A 16393-nucleotide genomic window follows, 5' to 3' on the forward strand; every position below is an offset into this window, starting at 1 on the left:
CACCGACACACACTGCTCAAAGCCTTTCACCTGGAAATAGCCTTGAACAGACAAGAGGACTGAGGTACCAAGTGATTCGTTTTCAGACAAGCATCACTGGTCAAACTAGAGCCTGGTCCCTTCTCATTAGCCAGCACTGCCTTCTGAGCCACGGTTTTCCAGGTAGTCCCATTCTCAGCATCGTTTCAGTGGGATGACTTGCAGCAGGTGGTTCTTACTGTATGTTCCCAAGTTTGAGAATCACTGCACGAGTGCCTTCTTTTCCAGACCAGTCTCTGGAGCCAGATTGGCTGGATTCAAATCCTGCCTCTGCCATTTACCAGCTATGGGCAATTTAGTTCATCTTTCTGTGCCTCCATTTCCCACTTTGTGTCACGAGGACAACAGTAGTATCAGCGGCAGTGTAGTGGGGAGACAATGTGAATTAACTATGTCAGATATTTAGCCCTGTGCTTGGCCCTTAACCTTAACCTTTTGTCTTTCCTTTTCCTTTCTGTAAACTAAGGATGATAATTGTTCCCACTTTCAAATGAGTTTGCCACCAGCATAAGCTGATGCATGTAAATGCTCAGTTGCCACATGCACACATCTCCCTCTGTTTAGTTTACGTCCCCACTAAAACTTACTTGGGAAGTCAGGATAGCTTCTGGGCTCTTCCATGAAAATGTTTGTGCATCTTCATGGTGAGTCACTTTCCCACTGATATAGTCTCTTGGTATGTTTCACTTTCCCCACTTCTCAAGTTTTATCTGTAACAGCTCAAGCCATGAAACCCAGCTTCACATGGAAAGGATCTTCCTTGGTTGTGGTGGATGGGAGGTGGCTTGTGCCTCTCCCCTCTCATGGAAATACATCAGGTGGTCAAAAGAACCTAGCTCAGGGAAAACCTCCACAGTATTTACGATTTCATTATTCCAGCATCCATAGCCTCTGAGAGACAAGTCACAAAGAAGGTGGACACATGCCCTCCAGTAACCTTATTAACTCAGTTCAACTATGCCAACATGGGAACAGCTTTTATTTTTCATATAAATGTATTTTTATTTTGTAGTCTTCATATCCTGTATATATAAAAGATGTATATATCCTGTATGCATAGAAGATATTTATATAGCCTGTCACATGCCACGCAGTGTTCTAGCCACTTTAGATGTGATATTTATTCTTATAACAACTTTATCACGTAGTACTAGGATTATCATTATCCGCCTTTTATATATGAGGAAACTGAAGCACAAAATAAATAAGTAGCTCAAGGAAGATCAGTCCAGTAATAAGAAGCACAGCGAGGATTTAAACCCAGATAGTCTGGAGACAGAGGCTATGTATAACACTATTATAGATAACACTATTATATATTACATGTATTATTTACGTTATGTTATTTATATACATTATATATAACACTATTATAATAGAGAACTCCAGAGGACACTTAATTCAGGGTTTTATTTTGTAGGCAAGGGAATCAATGTTTAGGAGAAGAGTCTGACCTTTTTTTTTTTTTTTTTTTTTTTTCATTTACAAAAGGTAGGCTATGTTTATTTAGAGTCACAAGCAGTTGACTGACTCAGTGTGACTCAAACCACAAAGAAACCATTTCTCCTTCACTCCATTCTGAGTCCCAGGGTGGGCTGGGGCCCAGGCTGGCAGGAGTGCTGCCTGGGGCCCATTCACATGTTTACAAGTTTCTCATTGAGGGCAATTTGTGACTGTGTGAGATTGGCCACGTAGGTCACCATCAGCAGGTCGTTGATGTTGCTGTTGAGCATGGTCTCGAAGTCCTCGGGAACTATTTTGGGGACTTGGTTAACCAGACTCATCAAGAAGCGGCCCACGGTATTGTCAGCAGACACCTTTCCAGACAGCACGTCCTCTGCATACTGCAGCACCGTGCTGAGGGCGTCCCGGATGCGGGCCGATGCCCCGCCCACCTGCTGCAAGTCACTGGAGAGGCCGATCACCCGGTTGGGGCTAAAACAGGTCTTCATGACCAGGTCAACTCCGATGCGTTCATATTTCACTATCAGCGGTGTGAACATCACCCCATGGTCCTCCCAGGAACACCCATTAAAGTGCTGACATAGGCCTTGATGCTCATGCGGCCGTTCTGGAGGCTCGTGTCCACAGTGAGGTGGATGGGGCTGGGGGCTTCCCGGCTGTAGTACTCATGGATCAGCACAGAGTGCTCTGTGATGTCATGGCCCGTGGCATACCAGCCCAGGATGAGCTCATTTGGAGAGACTTTCTTGTGCAGTTCATTCATGTTCTTAGCAAATTCCATGTCAACAGCCACCTCATCTTCTGACTCATTGTGCGGCACTGAAAAGCAATTGGTGACTTCCACTGAGTGCTTGTCGACGGTTCCCAGCAGGGTCCCGATAACTCGGGCGGCGCCCTCGTTGCGTCGCTCGTAGCTGTCCACGATGGAGGCCAAAATGACGGGTGCAGCCGGACCACGCGGCCGCCGGGGAAGGCGCCTGGGAGGGCAGGACTAGGCAGCGACTGTGCCGGCGTCTGCGCTGGGGCTGGCGCTGAGGCTGGGGTCTGGCCCGGAGCCGCAGTCCCAGCCGCTGCTGCCGCCGGGTCAGAGGCTGAGGCTGGAGCCGGCGACGGGGCTGCAACGGGCGCTGCAGCCGGCGCAGGCGCTGGCGCTGGCGCTGGAGCTGAGGCTGGGGCTGGGGCCGGGGCCGGAGTCAGGACTGGGGTTGTGGCCGCAGCCGGGGCTGGGGCTGGACTGGCGGGAGGAGCGCTCACCGAAACTGCCGGTGTAGCCATCTTGTCGAGAAAGCGAGTCTGACCTGAGCAGCCTCATATACCTAGAAACTTAGTTATTGCTGTTTTGCTCAGAAACACACCAGTGATTTAAAGGAGAGGAAGCCGAGCAACAAGGCTAATTTAAGTGCCCAAGAGTGAGAAGGGGGCTTATCTTGAAAAAGCCCTCCAACATGATCAGCAACTAAGCTGCAAAGGAAGGCCAAGTGAATATAAATAAAAAGAGAAGTCACTTTTTATCTTGCCTTCAAAGTATACGATTTCTAAAGCAAAGATGCCTTTTATGTAACGTCTCTGCTTCCAGGAGTTTGGGGAAGAGCATGATGGAACAGGGACACCTACTGGTGAGAACAAGCTTCACTTTGTAGATTTCTATCACTTCTTTTAAGAATGACGGTGATTCCCACCCCACCCCCCCATTATTTGAAATATATTGGTCGTGGGCAGTATTTAAGTTAGATACAGAATCTTCCATTCAGGATATTACATTTTTAAAAGAAAAAAATCAGATGTCTCCAACTATTTATAAGCAATTCAAGCACAGGATCTCCATTCTCCCTTATAGGAATTCCAAGCTACATTTTAGGGTCCTGCATTAGTCAGCTCTGCTTGGGTGAAGCAAACACCAGGCTGGGTGCCAGGTGCCTGGAGCCCTGCATTACTCTCATTTCAAGTCAAAAGACCTTACTTGAACACTTGCATTCCAAGGGGAGGTGAGAGAGAGGTTCCTGCACAAGTCACTCCCATCTCAGAAGCCGGGAACCAAGATGCTCATCATTCTGGATGTCTCAGGGTGGCTCTAGACAGATGCTTCCCATCCAGGCTGCAGCTTCCAGGACTTGGACCTGGTCTGACCAGATCAGACATTCTTGTCTCTTCTGGAGCACTCAGATGTTACTTTGATGTTCTTCCATCAAAAATGAATGTGTAATCGTTTGAATTCTCTCCTATACCATGTCAGTTTGTTGAGGTTGGAATTGTACTTTGAAAATTGTGCTTTTCTAAGTTTTTTCTAGGAGAAAGAATTCAGAAAGGAGAAATGAGGAAAATTGGTGAAGGAAAATGGAGCTTAAGAGAGGAGAAATCTTTGCAGGGAGATGGCAGTATCATCCTTTGGCTTTGATTTCATTAGTTAAAACACTTTGGATCCTGCTCAAACTTTCTAAACTTCCTAGCCATCACCATGTATAATTGAAAAGTCTTGATGGCTTTAGAAGAAATTGTTCTCAGTTGGGTTGTTGAGATGCAATAGATTCTTTTGTTTGGTTTTAGTTTCAATGTGGAATTTGGAGTCAAAATAAGAGAATTTGCCTTCCTGCATGTGCAGTTGAGTGATACAAAAGTGATTTAGGCATCCAGAGACCCAAAAAGGATAGTTTTCATCTGTGTTGGGGAAGAGTTGGGAGAATTTAAAACAAGTTCATGGAAGATATGCACACTGGCATTGAGAATATAGCCAACTATTGAGATGTAGCATTGAATATTAAAAATAAATTCATGAATACTACTAATTAAATTTTATTTATTAAGCACCAAAGCGTAAGCATTGTGTTTGGAGCTCTAAAGAAAACAGATCTCAATCCAATCTGTCCTGACCCTTTAGAAGTTGTAATACAGCAGGACAGATGAGACAAATGACAAATCTCTGAGACAGTAGGGAGAAGCCACTGGGAGAGTGAAACAGAAAAGGACAACAAAAACATTCTCTACTCCTTGAATCCATGCTTCCCCCACATCCATTTCATCCCCAGAAAGAAATGGGCAAGACAAGAGGTAATTGAATTAGGAGGTTAGTGCAATTGTTTAAAAATGAAGAGTTGAGGGACTGAATTAACAGGGCAGGGGGCGGGGGAGGACAAGGGAAGAAGAGATGGATTGAGGGGAGAAAAGGTCTTAAAAGATGAATGAATAGAATTTAAGGACTTAGATGTGGAGCTTAAGGGAGGAGCGTTATACATAAGCATAGATACAGACACAGAATATTAGAGCTGGTGGAACAAATCTTTAATTCCCAGGTTAGAACAAGGACATAAAGGCAACACTAATAGAAACAGAAAAATCAAGAGGGATTTGAAGCAGGAAAGTGGGACAGAGGGCAACATTCTGAGTTTCTTTTTCCAAGTGTCTGTAGGGCAAAAGAGACCAATGGACGTGTAGGTGGAAACATCCCCTAGGGACGCTGGAAACTGGTCCCATGAAACTATTTCTGAATCAGGAGATCGATGAAGCGAATCCATGAGATTTTATGAACTCCTCCAAAACCTCGTGCAAAGAAATTATATTAATTTGTTTAATATTAGGGGTTAATTTGAAATTACCCTTATTCCCATGTGCTTTTGTGGAAGGTTAGTTTAATATGAAAGAGTATTGGTTATAAAAGAAGTTTCTAGACATGAGGAGCAGTAAATCATTAAGTTAAGAAGGAAAATATTTCCCTGTGTGACTTTTTTGATGAGTACTAAATTTGAGAAGTGATTTAACTGTTTAGAGAGTGAATAAATCAAAATGAAATACAACCTCCTATAGCTTAGAGAAACCAAGAATCAAAAGGTTGAATTTAGTTAAAAAAAAAAAAGTTGAATTCAGCACCAAATATGCTTTCAGTGGAATGAAAGTGAATACTATAATTAGTTGGCTAAAAGCAGTCATTAATATATGAGATATCACCCTTATTATAATGTTCACATAAAAAAGAAAGCCAAAAAACAGACAATATAAATGAAAGGGAATTTATTTATGCTCTCCTTAAATAAGCATATGGTCATTTTATTGAAAATAAAGAATAAATTCCAAAGTTAAAAGCCTGAGACTTAGTCAATAAATCAACTCTAAAATGTTCTTAATTGGCAACTATATACTCCATGAATAAAGCCAAGTATTTGGGTTTTAGTTCAAGCAAAATTTTCATTCTGCCAATAGAGGTGAGATTAAGAGAGGAAAAAAAGAAACTACTGTGTATTTAAGTGGTAAATTTTTTAAAGAATGATGGTTCCTTGTACCAAAACATATTACTCCAGTAATCAGCCTTAAGATTCGGCATAGTAGGTGGATGTTTTGTAGTAAAATTCGGAAGGTTCTGCAAATCAAAAATATCTCCATTGCCTGTGATTCTGCTGATGAGGATGTATTCATCTGGGTCAAGATATAATCCAGCTGTCATAGTAGTATCCGGTTGGTAGAGCAGGAGTCAGAGGTCAAGATGCAGTGGAGCTGCTTAGAGCTGTCCAACATAGCACACGCTGCTGCTGCCCCTTCCTTCCACCCTCCATGGAAACATCTGTCCAGCAGCCTTGACCTCTGACTCCTGTTTGGTGTCTCCCAGGCTGGCCTGGATGCCAATATGCAATTGAGCCATTATGTTCTTATTTTCAACCTACTTAGTCATGGTTTTGCAACAGAGCAAATTAGTTCTTTTTAGCCTATTTCTGTTGTGAATTTTCCTGTTCTTTGTGTATCTGCCAAATATGTGGTACCTGACAATCTCCGAACCATGTCATTAAGATGAAAACTTCAAAGCAAAAAAGTCCAAGCAGCATGAAATTTGTGTCTTTTGCAACAGTGCTAGGTCATCATCTGCCTGTGCTTTGTTCTCCCGTCTCTTAGACGTTCAGAAGCAAACACCTACTATTTATGCAGTGAGAAGATAGGGCTGTGGGAATGACACTGTGGGGTTTTTTGTATTATTATCATTATGTCAACTCTTATATTTACATAGAAAGCTTAGAATGTGTTTTCCTCAGCTTAATTTCTTAGGAAATAAGATTTAGCGACTCTAAGGGCCATGGACGGCATCTGTTGGATTTGTATTTGCAGAAATAAAAATTTGTCAAGAATGACACACATATTCAATGGGCATTCTTGGGGTTGAAACCTGGGCAAGAATCCTAGAAAATGCTTTTTAGGGAATTCTAAGCCAATTTGTAAATAATGTGACAAAATACATTTTGTATATTTTATCATGTTTATCTAAATGATCCAAAACCACAAAAAATAGTACTCTGATATTATGAGAAAATGTGATTCAGTCTCTCCTGGCACCCAAACCTTTCAGTCTCCTAGAGGCCATTTAATATAGTACAGCTGACCAATGACAGCCAGGGTTCACTGGATCACAGTTTGATGTACTATCTTAATATAATATGTTTAGTCATGCCCTCTGCCTGTTCTAAGAGGTCGAAGTTTAGTTTCTTGGCACATACAAAACTGGACTGGCCCTTAGGAGCCCTAGAAGCCTAAAAGACAGAGCTGCACTCAGTAACCAATTCTGCAAACAACAGCTGGGGCCACAAATAAAATAGCCTTTTATTTGTGAGTAAATCGTGTGGAAAGGGCTTTTGCTCACACAAAAGTCTTTCCCACCAGATTCTCAAACACAGCTAACAATATCGTCTCCAAAAGAAAGGTACGACTGTTTAGGTACATAAATGCATGTGTCTGTATGTGTGCATATGTTCCGCCATAGAATGAAGGTACTTCTATGAACTTCTATGAAAAGTGTTCACCTCTTCACATATTTATGCATCTTCAGCACCATGAGGAAGGACAGTTCCACCTGATTTGTAGGGATTTCCCCCACCCCAGAGCACTGTCCACTAAGTCATCTTCTTTCAGGAGGGGCCACCTAAGGCATGTCCAGAAAATCCCAAGGCTCCAGAAACCCCATTTGGAAAACTAAAGAAGGAAGCAATTCTTACTATGGAGATCAAGAACGTTGTTTTTTTTTTTTTTTTAAGAAGATGTAGCTTTTAAACTGAGCCTGATTCAAAATAGTTGTCTACCACACAGAACATAGACCGTGAACAGATGCCATTAGAAGGAAAGGGATGTCTGGTGGCCTTCAGACCTGACCTTCCATCTCTCCTTGCAGCTGGTGAATATTTTATAGGCTACAAAAAATAAGGAATGGCCAATCATTCAAAAATCCACAAATGACAAATGCTGGAGAGGCTGTGGAGAAAGGGGAACCCTCCTACACTGCTGGTGGGAATGCAGTTTGCTGCAGCCACTGTGGAAAACAGTATGGAGATTCCTCAAAGGACTAGGAGTAGACTTAACATATGACCCAGGAATCCCGCTCCTGGGCATATAGCCAGAAGGAACCCTACCTCAGGATGACACCTGCATCCCAATGTTCATAGCAGCACTATTTACAATAGCCAATACATGGAAACAGCCTAAATGTCCATCAACAGGTGACTGGATAAAGAAGATGTGGCATATTTATACAATGGAATACTACTCAGCCATAAAAACTGACAACATAACGCCATTTGCAGCAACATGGATGCTCCTGGAGAATGTCATTCTAAGTGAAGTAAGCCAGAAAGAGAAAGAAAAATACCATATGAGATCACTCATATGTGGAATCTAAAAACAAACAAACAAACAAAGCATAAATACAAAACAGAAATAGACTCATAGACATAGACTATAAACTTGTGGTTGCCAAGGGGGCAGAGGGTGGGAAGGGATAGACTGGGATTTCCAAATTGTAGAATAGGTAAACAAGATTATACTGTATAGCACAGGGAAATATATACAAGATCATACGGTAGTTCACAGAGAAAATAATGTGACAATGAATATATATATGTTCATGTATAACTGAAAAATTGTGCTCTACACTGGAATTTGACACAACATTGTAAAATGATTATAAATCAATAAAAAATGTTTAAAAAAATAAAAATAAGGCATGGCCAGAAGCAGTGACAGGGTGGCCATGTGTAAGTCAACAACTGACAAACTTCTACTTAAATGTAAGAAATTCAGACATGAGAATGTTTAGGCTATATATAAAACTTATCTGAACATTTGTCATAATATAGTTAGTGTGTTTTTATATTTAGACTAAATATCTCAGTGGCTGAATTTTGCCTTGCTAACCCAGAATCACTATAGACCTAAGTCTTCATCTGTGAAAACTATTTCTGGAATATATGCAATAATATTAGCCATCATTTAATAAGTACCTACTAAGTGCTTTATATATTTAAGCTCTAACCCTTTATATATTTAAGCTCAACCCTTATTTATAAAATAAGAGATTTTATAAACTCTTATCTGAAGAGTAGTTGCCTCATAGCTCAGTGACAGAATTAGGATTTGAGTCCAAAATGTGACCCATTAGCTAAGGTTGTAGTTTAAAATTATGGAATCAGTTATTTTAATATTATTATCAACTGTTTAAGTCACATATAACTTTCATATGATAAATAAACATTCACCTAATCAAAAATAGGGTCTTTAATCTTATTTTGAGACAAATCACTTAATTGAAAAATCCACATGATATTTAGAAACCAGTATCAATCAATGATCTATCAGTAACCTTAAATTCTATTAAATTTTGAATTATTTAATTAAGGGGTTAATAAAGAGTATCCTAAACTGACAGTAATGATCAGGCACAATTTATTATATGTCATGTCCTTGTAACAAAGATTTATAACCTTATAAACCTTATAACAAAGACTTGCTGAATAGATTTGCTAGTGATCAGTTGACAGTTGATCACCCCAACATATATCCTGGGAGATACCATGAAATAAACTACTTGAATCCATTCAAAATTGGAATGTGCAAAAAGTAATAAGTAAGAGATCAGAAATCTGTATGTCAGAACTAAGAAAGGATCTGTATGACCATAACACAGAGCTATACACAGGGACATAAGTTGGCCAAGTCTTGTTAAAAGACTAAGAGTTCTGTCCTTTTTTGGGAAGTGTAAAAGGTAACCTGCCTTCTCTCTCTCATTGATAGAAATTATCCAAAGCTCAGCTTAGGAAACACTAGATCATGTTATCTTTATACAGATCATCAAAGTAAAATAATAATTAAAATGTAATAATAACTATTATTATTGCTATTATTACTGGGGGGTAGGAATTATGGCCCAGTACACATACATAGACAGACAGACAGACACACACACACACACACACATCAACAAACATTTTACAAAACACTGCTTACCCTCCTGATATTGGCAATCCTATCCTCATTGATTTCTGACCTATAAAGGGGTTGGTACTCACAGTGTGAAAGTGCTGTGCTAAGGAGCTGTTCGTAGGTAGCTGCCACCATGGTCTGGGGGGACCTGCTTACTAGGGGCTTGAATGACAGTGAGACAAGGATACACAGTACACTTCCTGGTGGTTTTTATGTAAAAATATTGGTCTATCTAGACAATAGCATGAGAATTTCCTAGCACTTTTAACTTATAAACCACCACTAGGGGAAGTGTTTAAAATTGGGTTTTTTGTTGTTGTTCCACCTTCACATACAGGTGTAGGTCCAATTCTCTCATCTCCTTTATGGCAAATTTCTTTGAAAACTAATCGCAAATGCTGTCTTGTTTTTATGCATTAAGTTTTAATCACAGCATCTGAAACGTTTTTTGAGAAGGTTGCTTTTTCTCTATATTATCATAGTCCAGGTAATGCAGATGCTGATGATCACATAAGGTAAGTGTCTTAGTATATAATGACATGACTTCTACAGAAACTACCAAAAAAATTTTTGTTTTGTATTTCGCTAGAATTGAGGCGTGAAATACTGGAGCAGGGACATATGCAATATGTATATCACATAAAAGAAAAGTATAAATTAGTGCTAAGGGCAGCGTGGCTAGTGATTGTATAATCCCCATCATTCTTTTTTTAACATTTTTTATTGATTTATAATCATTTTACAATGTTGTGTCAAATTCCTGTGTAGAGCACAATTTTTCAGTTTTACATGAACGTATATATATTCATTGTCACATTTTTTTCTCTGTGGGCTACCATAAAATCTTGTATATATTTCCCTGTGCTATACAGTATAATCTTGTTTATCTATTCTACAATTTCAAAATCCCAGTCTCTCCCTTCCCACCCTCCATCCTCTTGGCAACCACAAGTTTATAGTCTATGTCTATGAGTCTATTTCTGTTTTGTATTTATGCTTTGTGGCTTTTTTTTTTTTTAGATTCCACATATGAGCGATCTCATGGTATTTTTCTTTCTCTTTCTGGCTTACTTCACTTAGAATGACATTCTCCAGGAGCATCCATGTTGCTGCAAATGGCGTTATGTTGTCAGTTTTTATGGCTGAGTAGTATTCCATTGTATAAATATGCCACATCTTCTTTATCCAGTCACCTGTTGATGGACATTTAGGCTGTTTCCATGTATTGGCTATTGTAAATAGTGCTGCTATGAACATTGGGATGCAGGTGTCATCCTGAGGTAGGGTTCCTTCTGGCTATATGCCCAGGAGCGGGATTCCTGGGTCATATGTTAAGTCTACTCCTAGTCTTTTGAGGAACCTCCATACTGTTTTCCACAGTGGCTGCACCAAACTGCATTCCCACCCATCATTCTTTTTTAATGTAAGTTTCAGGTGTACAGCAGTATAATTCAACATCTGTATACACCAGAAAGTGATCACCAGTGCAATTCTAGTTTCCATCCATCTAAAACTGGGTTAATTTCCCAATGTCAGAGAAATTTCTCATTGTTCACTTGACCACTTTAATACGTTATTCTATAGTGTTCCCTTATTTTTCTCTTACATCCCACTGGTGTAAGTGACTTTTACAGCTTCTGGACTCACATGTTCTAACTTGCACTGGGCTGCTATTTAGAATGCAGGTGTTAATTACCTACTTAATGAACCATAGTTATTCACTTCCAACAGTAAATACAACTTAGTTTCTCCCAATTAAGATCTGTTTTTCCTGCTGGCTAAGGTTCCAAACCTCTGTGACTTCCCTCTCCTTTGCAAATAAAATTAAGTTCACTTTTGAAGGGAATATATGTAATGGCTCTTTGAGTATTCTCAACTCTGCCTCTCATTAAAGACTGGGCCCTTTCACTGAATAATGCAACCAGACTGTATTAATTTTTTAGGGCTTCTGTAACAAAATGCCACAAACTGGGTGGCTTAAAACAACAAAAGTTTATTTTCTCAGTGTTCTGGAGGATAGAAGTCTGAAATCAAGGTGTCTGAAGGCTCTAGAGAGGAATCCTTCCTTACCTCTTCCTGGCTTCTGATAGTTGCTGTCAATCCTTCCTTGAAATCTGTTGCCTTATATGTGTTACCACTCCAATCTCTGCTTCCACTGTCACATGGCCATCTTCTCTCTGTGTGTCTCTAAGTCTCTTTGGATTTCTTTTAACGACACCAGTTATTGGATTTAGGGTTCACCCTCATTGAATATGATCTCATCTTAACTAATTACATTTGCAAAGACTATTTCCAAATAAGGTCACATGCTGAGGTTCTGGGTATTCATGAATTTTCGGGGGTGGGGGGAGAGACACTATTCAACCCAGTATGCTGACTTTCCAAAAGGACTAGACATTTATCTCTAGCAAACTTACCAGTCAGCTGCAGCCAGAGAAATGGGCTAAATGGCAATTTCATAGGAAAGAATGTGCTAACTTCAAACAGGAAATTGTAAGAATAAAGTTCTTGTACTGCCAAGATTTTATACTAGTTAATAATTTTGCCCCAAACTCTATAGTCCATGTTTTCTTTTTTTAAATGTGCTTGGATCATAAAAATACTGGCATTTCTATAGAACTTTGTAACTTCCAAAACATTTTCACATGCATTAGGTAATTTCATCATCACTACAACATAGTCGTGTAAATGAACTTGTCATGATTAGCCCCAGTTCATGCATGAAGAAATTGAAGCTCCCTATCTTGACACAGGTCATGCAGTTGATTTCATTGACCCAGGAGGAAGGTCAAGTTGTCTGACTCCTCATCCAGCATTCCTTCTGCTGCCAAGTTGAACTGTATTATGTGTGTTTGAAGCAATGACTGTCAACCGCAGGCTGGAAGCAGAGGTCTGGGCAGGATCAGAGACCACTTCAGCATCATTTGTGAGGCTTTTTTCTGGCTGACTACATCCACCCACTCTAGACCCTCTGAACAGTTTTGAAAATCCCCACAAGGCCTAACAACCCACCCCTGCCTCCAAAACTGAGATCCGCTGGTTAAAAAAATCTATGGAAGGGCCTCCTTCACTGATTTTTTAAATTTAATTGTGTGGATTTGTGTCTGAGATCCGGGCTTCTCAAACTTTAAAGTGAGTATGAACCACTTGGGAATCTTGTGAAAATAGATTTTGACTCAGTGGGCTCTTTGGATGGAGCCTGAGACTGTGTATTTCCAGTAAGCTCCAAGCGATGCTGCAGGTTCAAGGATCACGTTTTGATTGACAAGACCTTAGATAGTCTTCATACGGAACTCAGGAAGGACTCTGTACAGATAACAGAATGAGTCTATGTGATTGTAGAAAATGCCCACACCAAACAGCTATAAAAAGCAGGACCCCTCTGCCCAGTGAACACCTCCTCAAGACCTATAAGTACAGAAATGCTTGAACCCATTCAAATCATGGGTCTCTGATGGTTGCTGGCAAAACAAGCCAAGCAGGAGTCCATTAAAAGGCCCTTGTTTGCGATGCTTGGCTTCATGCCATGAAGAACACCTGTCATCCATGCAACTGAAGCATCAGTGAGCTGCGGCTGCCCACTGGCCCTGGGACAACATGGCAGCCTGCCCCTAGGAGCAGATGCAAGGTGAACCATGCAACTTTCTGCAGTCACGGCTGAATTTGGCTCCCATCTAACTTTTCCCTTGGCAGAGCTGCTTCGTTTCAGTGTGACCCTCATTTGTCTTCTGTTTTCTGGCATTCTATAACGTAGTCTTAATGATGTTGACCCCAAAAGTACTTTTTAGAAGAGGTTTACTGCAGAGATTCGTTAAAGGGAAAAATAATGATTGAATTAAGGCTTTTGTTGTTTTCTTTCTTTGAAGCTGCTGGGACACGGTCTTTAGATATGGGGATAATGGTGGAAATAAATCCTTGCAGCTCCCTGTTAATGGTGATTGATGAGCTGATGAGGCCGACTAGGTGTCTAAGGAACAAAGCCAGTTTTTAATGGCACTTTAATTCTGGAAATGCAGAAGACTTCCTTGCAGAAATTGGAAGTTAGAGTGGATGAGAAATAATTCAACAAATGAGCGTGCGTTCAGGGACCAGCTAGCATAAATGGGTTCTTAAACTAGTCTTTGCCCTGTGTGATTTCGGAGTGTACACTTTAGGTAAAATTTTACAAAAAAAAAATTGTTCTGGCAAATAATATAATGTGTGTCTCTTAAGGTTTTCATGGGCCAATAGACTGTTGTTTAACTCTAAGAAAAAGATTTCTCTGTTTCTACTTCAAAACCTGAAGTTCTTATTAGAATTTTTTATTGTGAAGAAATATTTTCAAAGACAGATGATGATTTAAGTCAAGGGTCACTTGAGGTTTCTACCTGTGTAAGATAATAATGGAGATCTGTCAGGGCTACTGAATCTTCCTGGTAAACTCAGTCATAAACATGGCAGAGTCTCCATCCCCACAGCAAGGAAGGCTGAGATTCCACCTTGTACAGTGGTCCCTCGGCATCTGTGGGGGATGGGTCCAGGATGCCCGCGGGTACCAAAATCTACAGGTGCTCAAGATGGGTATGTAAAGTAGTGTAGGACAGTCAGCCCCCCTGCCTCCCGCTCCAGGGATGCAGAACCTGCGGATACGGAGGGTCGACTGTAAGTGTTTTTATAACCTATTCCCTTCCTGCCCTGTCCTGCCTCCACTGCAGTGGAGACTTCTCTTCTTGTCTTCATTCACACCCCTACTCCATCCAGTCAGTCCCACACATCCCAGTTTGTGCTCTCTCTAAATGCACATCTGATGGTGCCATTCCCTTGCCTAAAATGTCCATGGCTCTTACTTCTCAAGCTTTAGTGAGCGTGGGGATCATGTAGGGGGCTTGTTGAAACACAGATTGAGGGAGGGTACAGCTCAAGTGGTAGAGTGCTTGCTTAGCATGCATGAGGTCCTGGGTTTAATTCCCAGTACCTCCTCTAAAAATAAATAAACAAACCTAATTACCTGCCCCTGCCCCCGACCAAAAAAAAGGAAAAGAAAGAAAGAAAGAAAAAATGAAATAAAGACATTTAAAAAGAGAGAGAGGGAAATCTTAAAAAAAAATTTGAAAAAACTACAGATTGCTGGGGGTCTGATAATAGGTATGGAGTAAGGGCTAGAAAATTTGCATTTCTCACAAGTTACCACATAATGCTGATGCTACTGGTCCAGGGACCATACTGTGATGAAAACTGGTCTTCAGAAGGAAGGCCACCAAAGTCGCCATCAATGCATCCAGCACCCTTCAGAATCTGTCCGTTTTATAACTTCCCAGAAGCACCCCACCCCACCCCCAAGCCCTGTGCTTCCACCCACATCCAGTCACATTGGACTACTCAGTCCCCAGAAACCAGGGCTCTCGCAAGCTTGTGAAAGTTGTGCGCTGCCCAAATGACGGAGGCATCATTCACATGCTAACCTCTTTACTGGTACCCTCTGCAGCTGACCTACACCTTTACGTGCAGCATCACCACTGACTCCTCTGGATGCCCCCAGTCATACCAAATTGCCTGGAACTTTCTGAGCAAACCACGTGTTCTGGGCTTTGAAGCTTCACCTTTCCTGTCCTTTTAGCCTGTCCTGCCCTTTAACCCCTTTTCTGCATGGAAACTTCTACCCATCCTTTATAGCCTCCCTCTCAGAAAGATTGATGATTAGAATTGACCTTACAGCAAAGGAAACATTTTTCCAAACGTAAAAGGAAGGATGTTATAGAATCTGGAGAGACCTGTACATACCCTGGTGTTCAAAATCCTCTGTGTTCAAAATCTGTTTTTTCTCCCTCAGGTTTTCAGGAATTATCTTTTTAAAGAACTAGAAGATGGATAACAAAGAGAAAAGGGAGGGAATTTTCTTTTTGTTTTCTTATTTTGTTTTAGGTCTTCACACATGGAAGATGTTTATTGTACAGACATGGTATTTTAACACATTATACTGGTAAATAAATGTTAAATGGATATGCAACATTCTTAAGTTTACAGTTTTATGAATTTTTATGACTTTTCTGTGATGTCTTACTTTGGGTTTCATGGAACAGTAATGTATGTGTGTGTGAGTGTGTGTGTGTGTGTGTGTATTTTTTAGTAGATAACCTACATTATTAATTCTTCTCAGTGGCTTAACATTTTATTGCAGAAACCTGAATCCACCCAGATCTATACATGGAATTACCACTTTATTCACTGGCTGGATTAACTGCAGACTCCAAGTCATACTCGGGGAAAAAAAAAAATGTGATATAGAATGAATGCAGCATTTTTCTTTAAGAAAAATGTATCCTGTGAAGGTAAAGCCCAAAGCTAATATATAGTCAAAAGCAGGCTTCTCAGAGAATAAGGTTAAAAAAAAAAAAAAAAAAGCAGTCTGCTCAGCAAAATGAAAAAAAAGAAAAAGAAAGGATTAGTAAAAAGTACAGGGCTTCACCCAGGAATAGATATGTTGCTGAACTTGTAAAGCTGGTCTGTTATCGCAAAATGTATTATTTGTCCCAGGAATTTCTATTGTGAAAGGAAAGTCTATTGCTGGTTAAAGCGTTTAGGCTGACTTTGGGCCATGTGGAAGCAAGAGAAAATAACTAAGAACATGTCTTATTCTTCTCTGGTGATTAGGAAATACATGGTTTCTTCAAGGTCCATTCTCCTTTCC

The 16393-nt window shown here is 40.5% G+C and overlaps 1 protein-coding gene and 1 pseudogene across 2 annotated transcripts in view; one reads left to right on the top strand and one right to left on the bottom strand.

Moving 5' to 3' along the window:
- The window catches only part of KCNB2 (potassium voltage-gated channel subfamily B member 2), a 370558-nt gene that overhangs the window by 334242 nt on the left and 19923 nt on the right, over positions 1–16393 (top strand). The window lies entirely within an intron of this gene.
- On the bottom strand, positions 1503–2784 carry LOC105066053 (eukaryotic translation initiation factor 3 subunit F pseudogene; annotated as a pseudogene).

This window comes from Camelus bactrianus, chromosome 29 (genome assembly GCF_048773025.1).
Source record: "Camelus bactrianus isolate YW-2024 breed Bactrian camel chromosome 29, ASM4877302v1, whole genome shotgun sequence".
In the NCBI taxonomy this organism is placed as follows: domain Eukaryota; kingdom Metazoa; phylum Chordata; class Mammalia; order Artiodactyla; family Camelidae; genus Camelus; species Camelus bactrianus.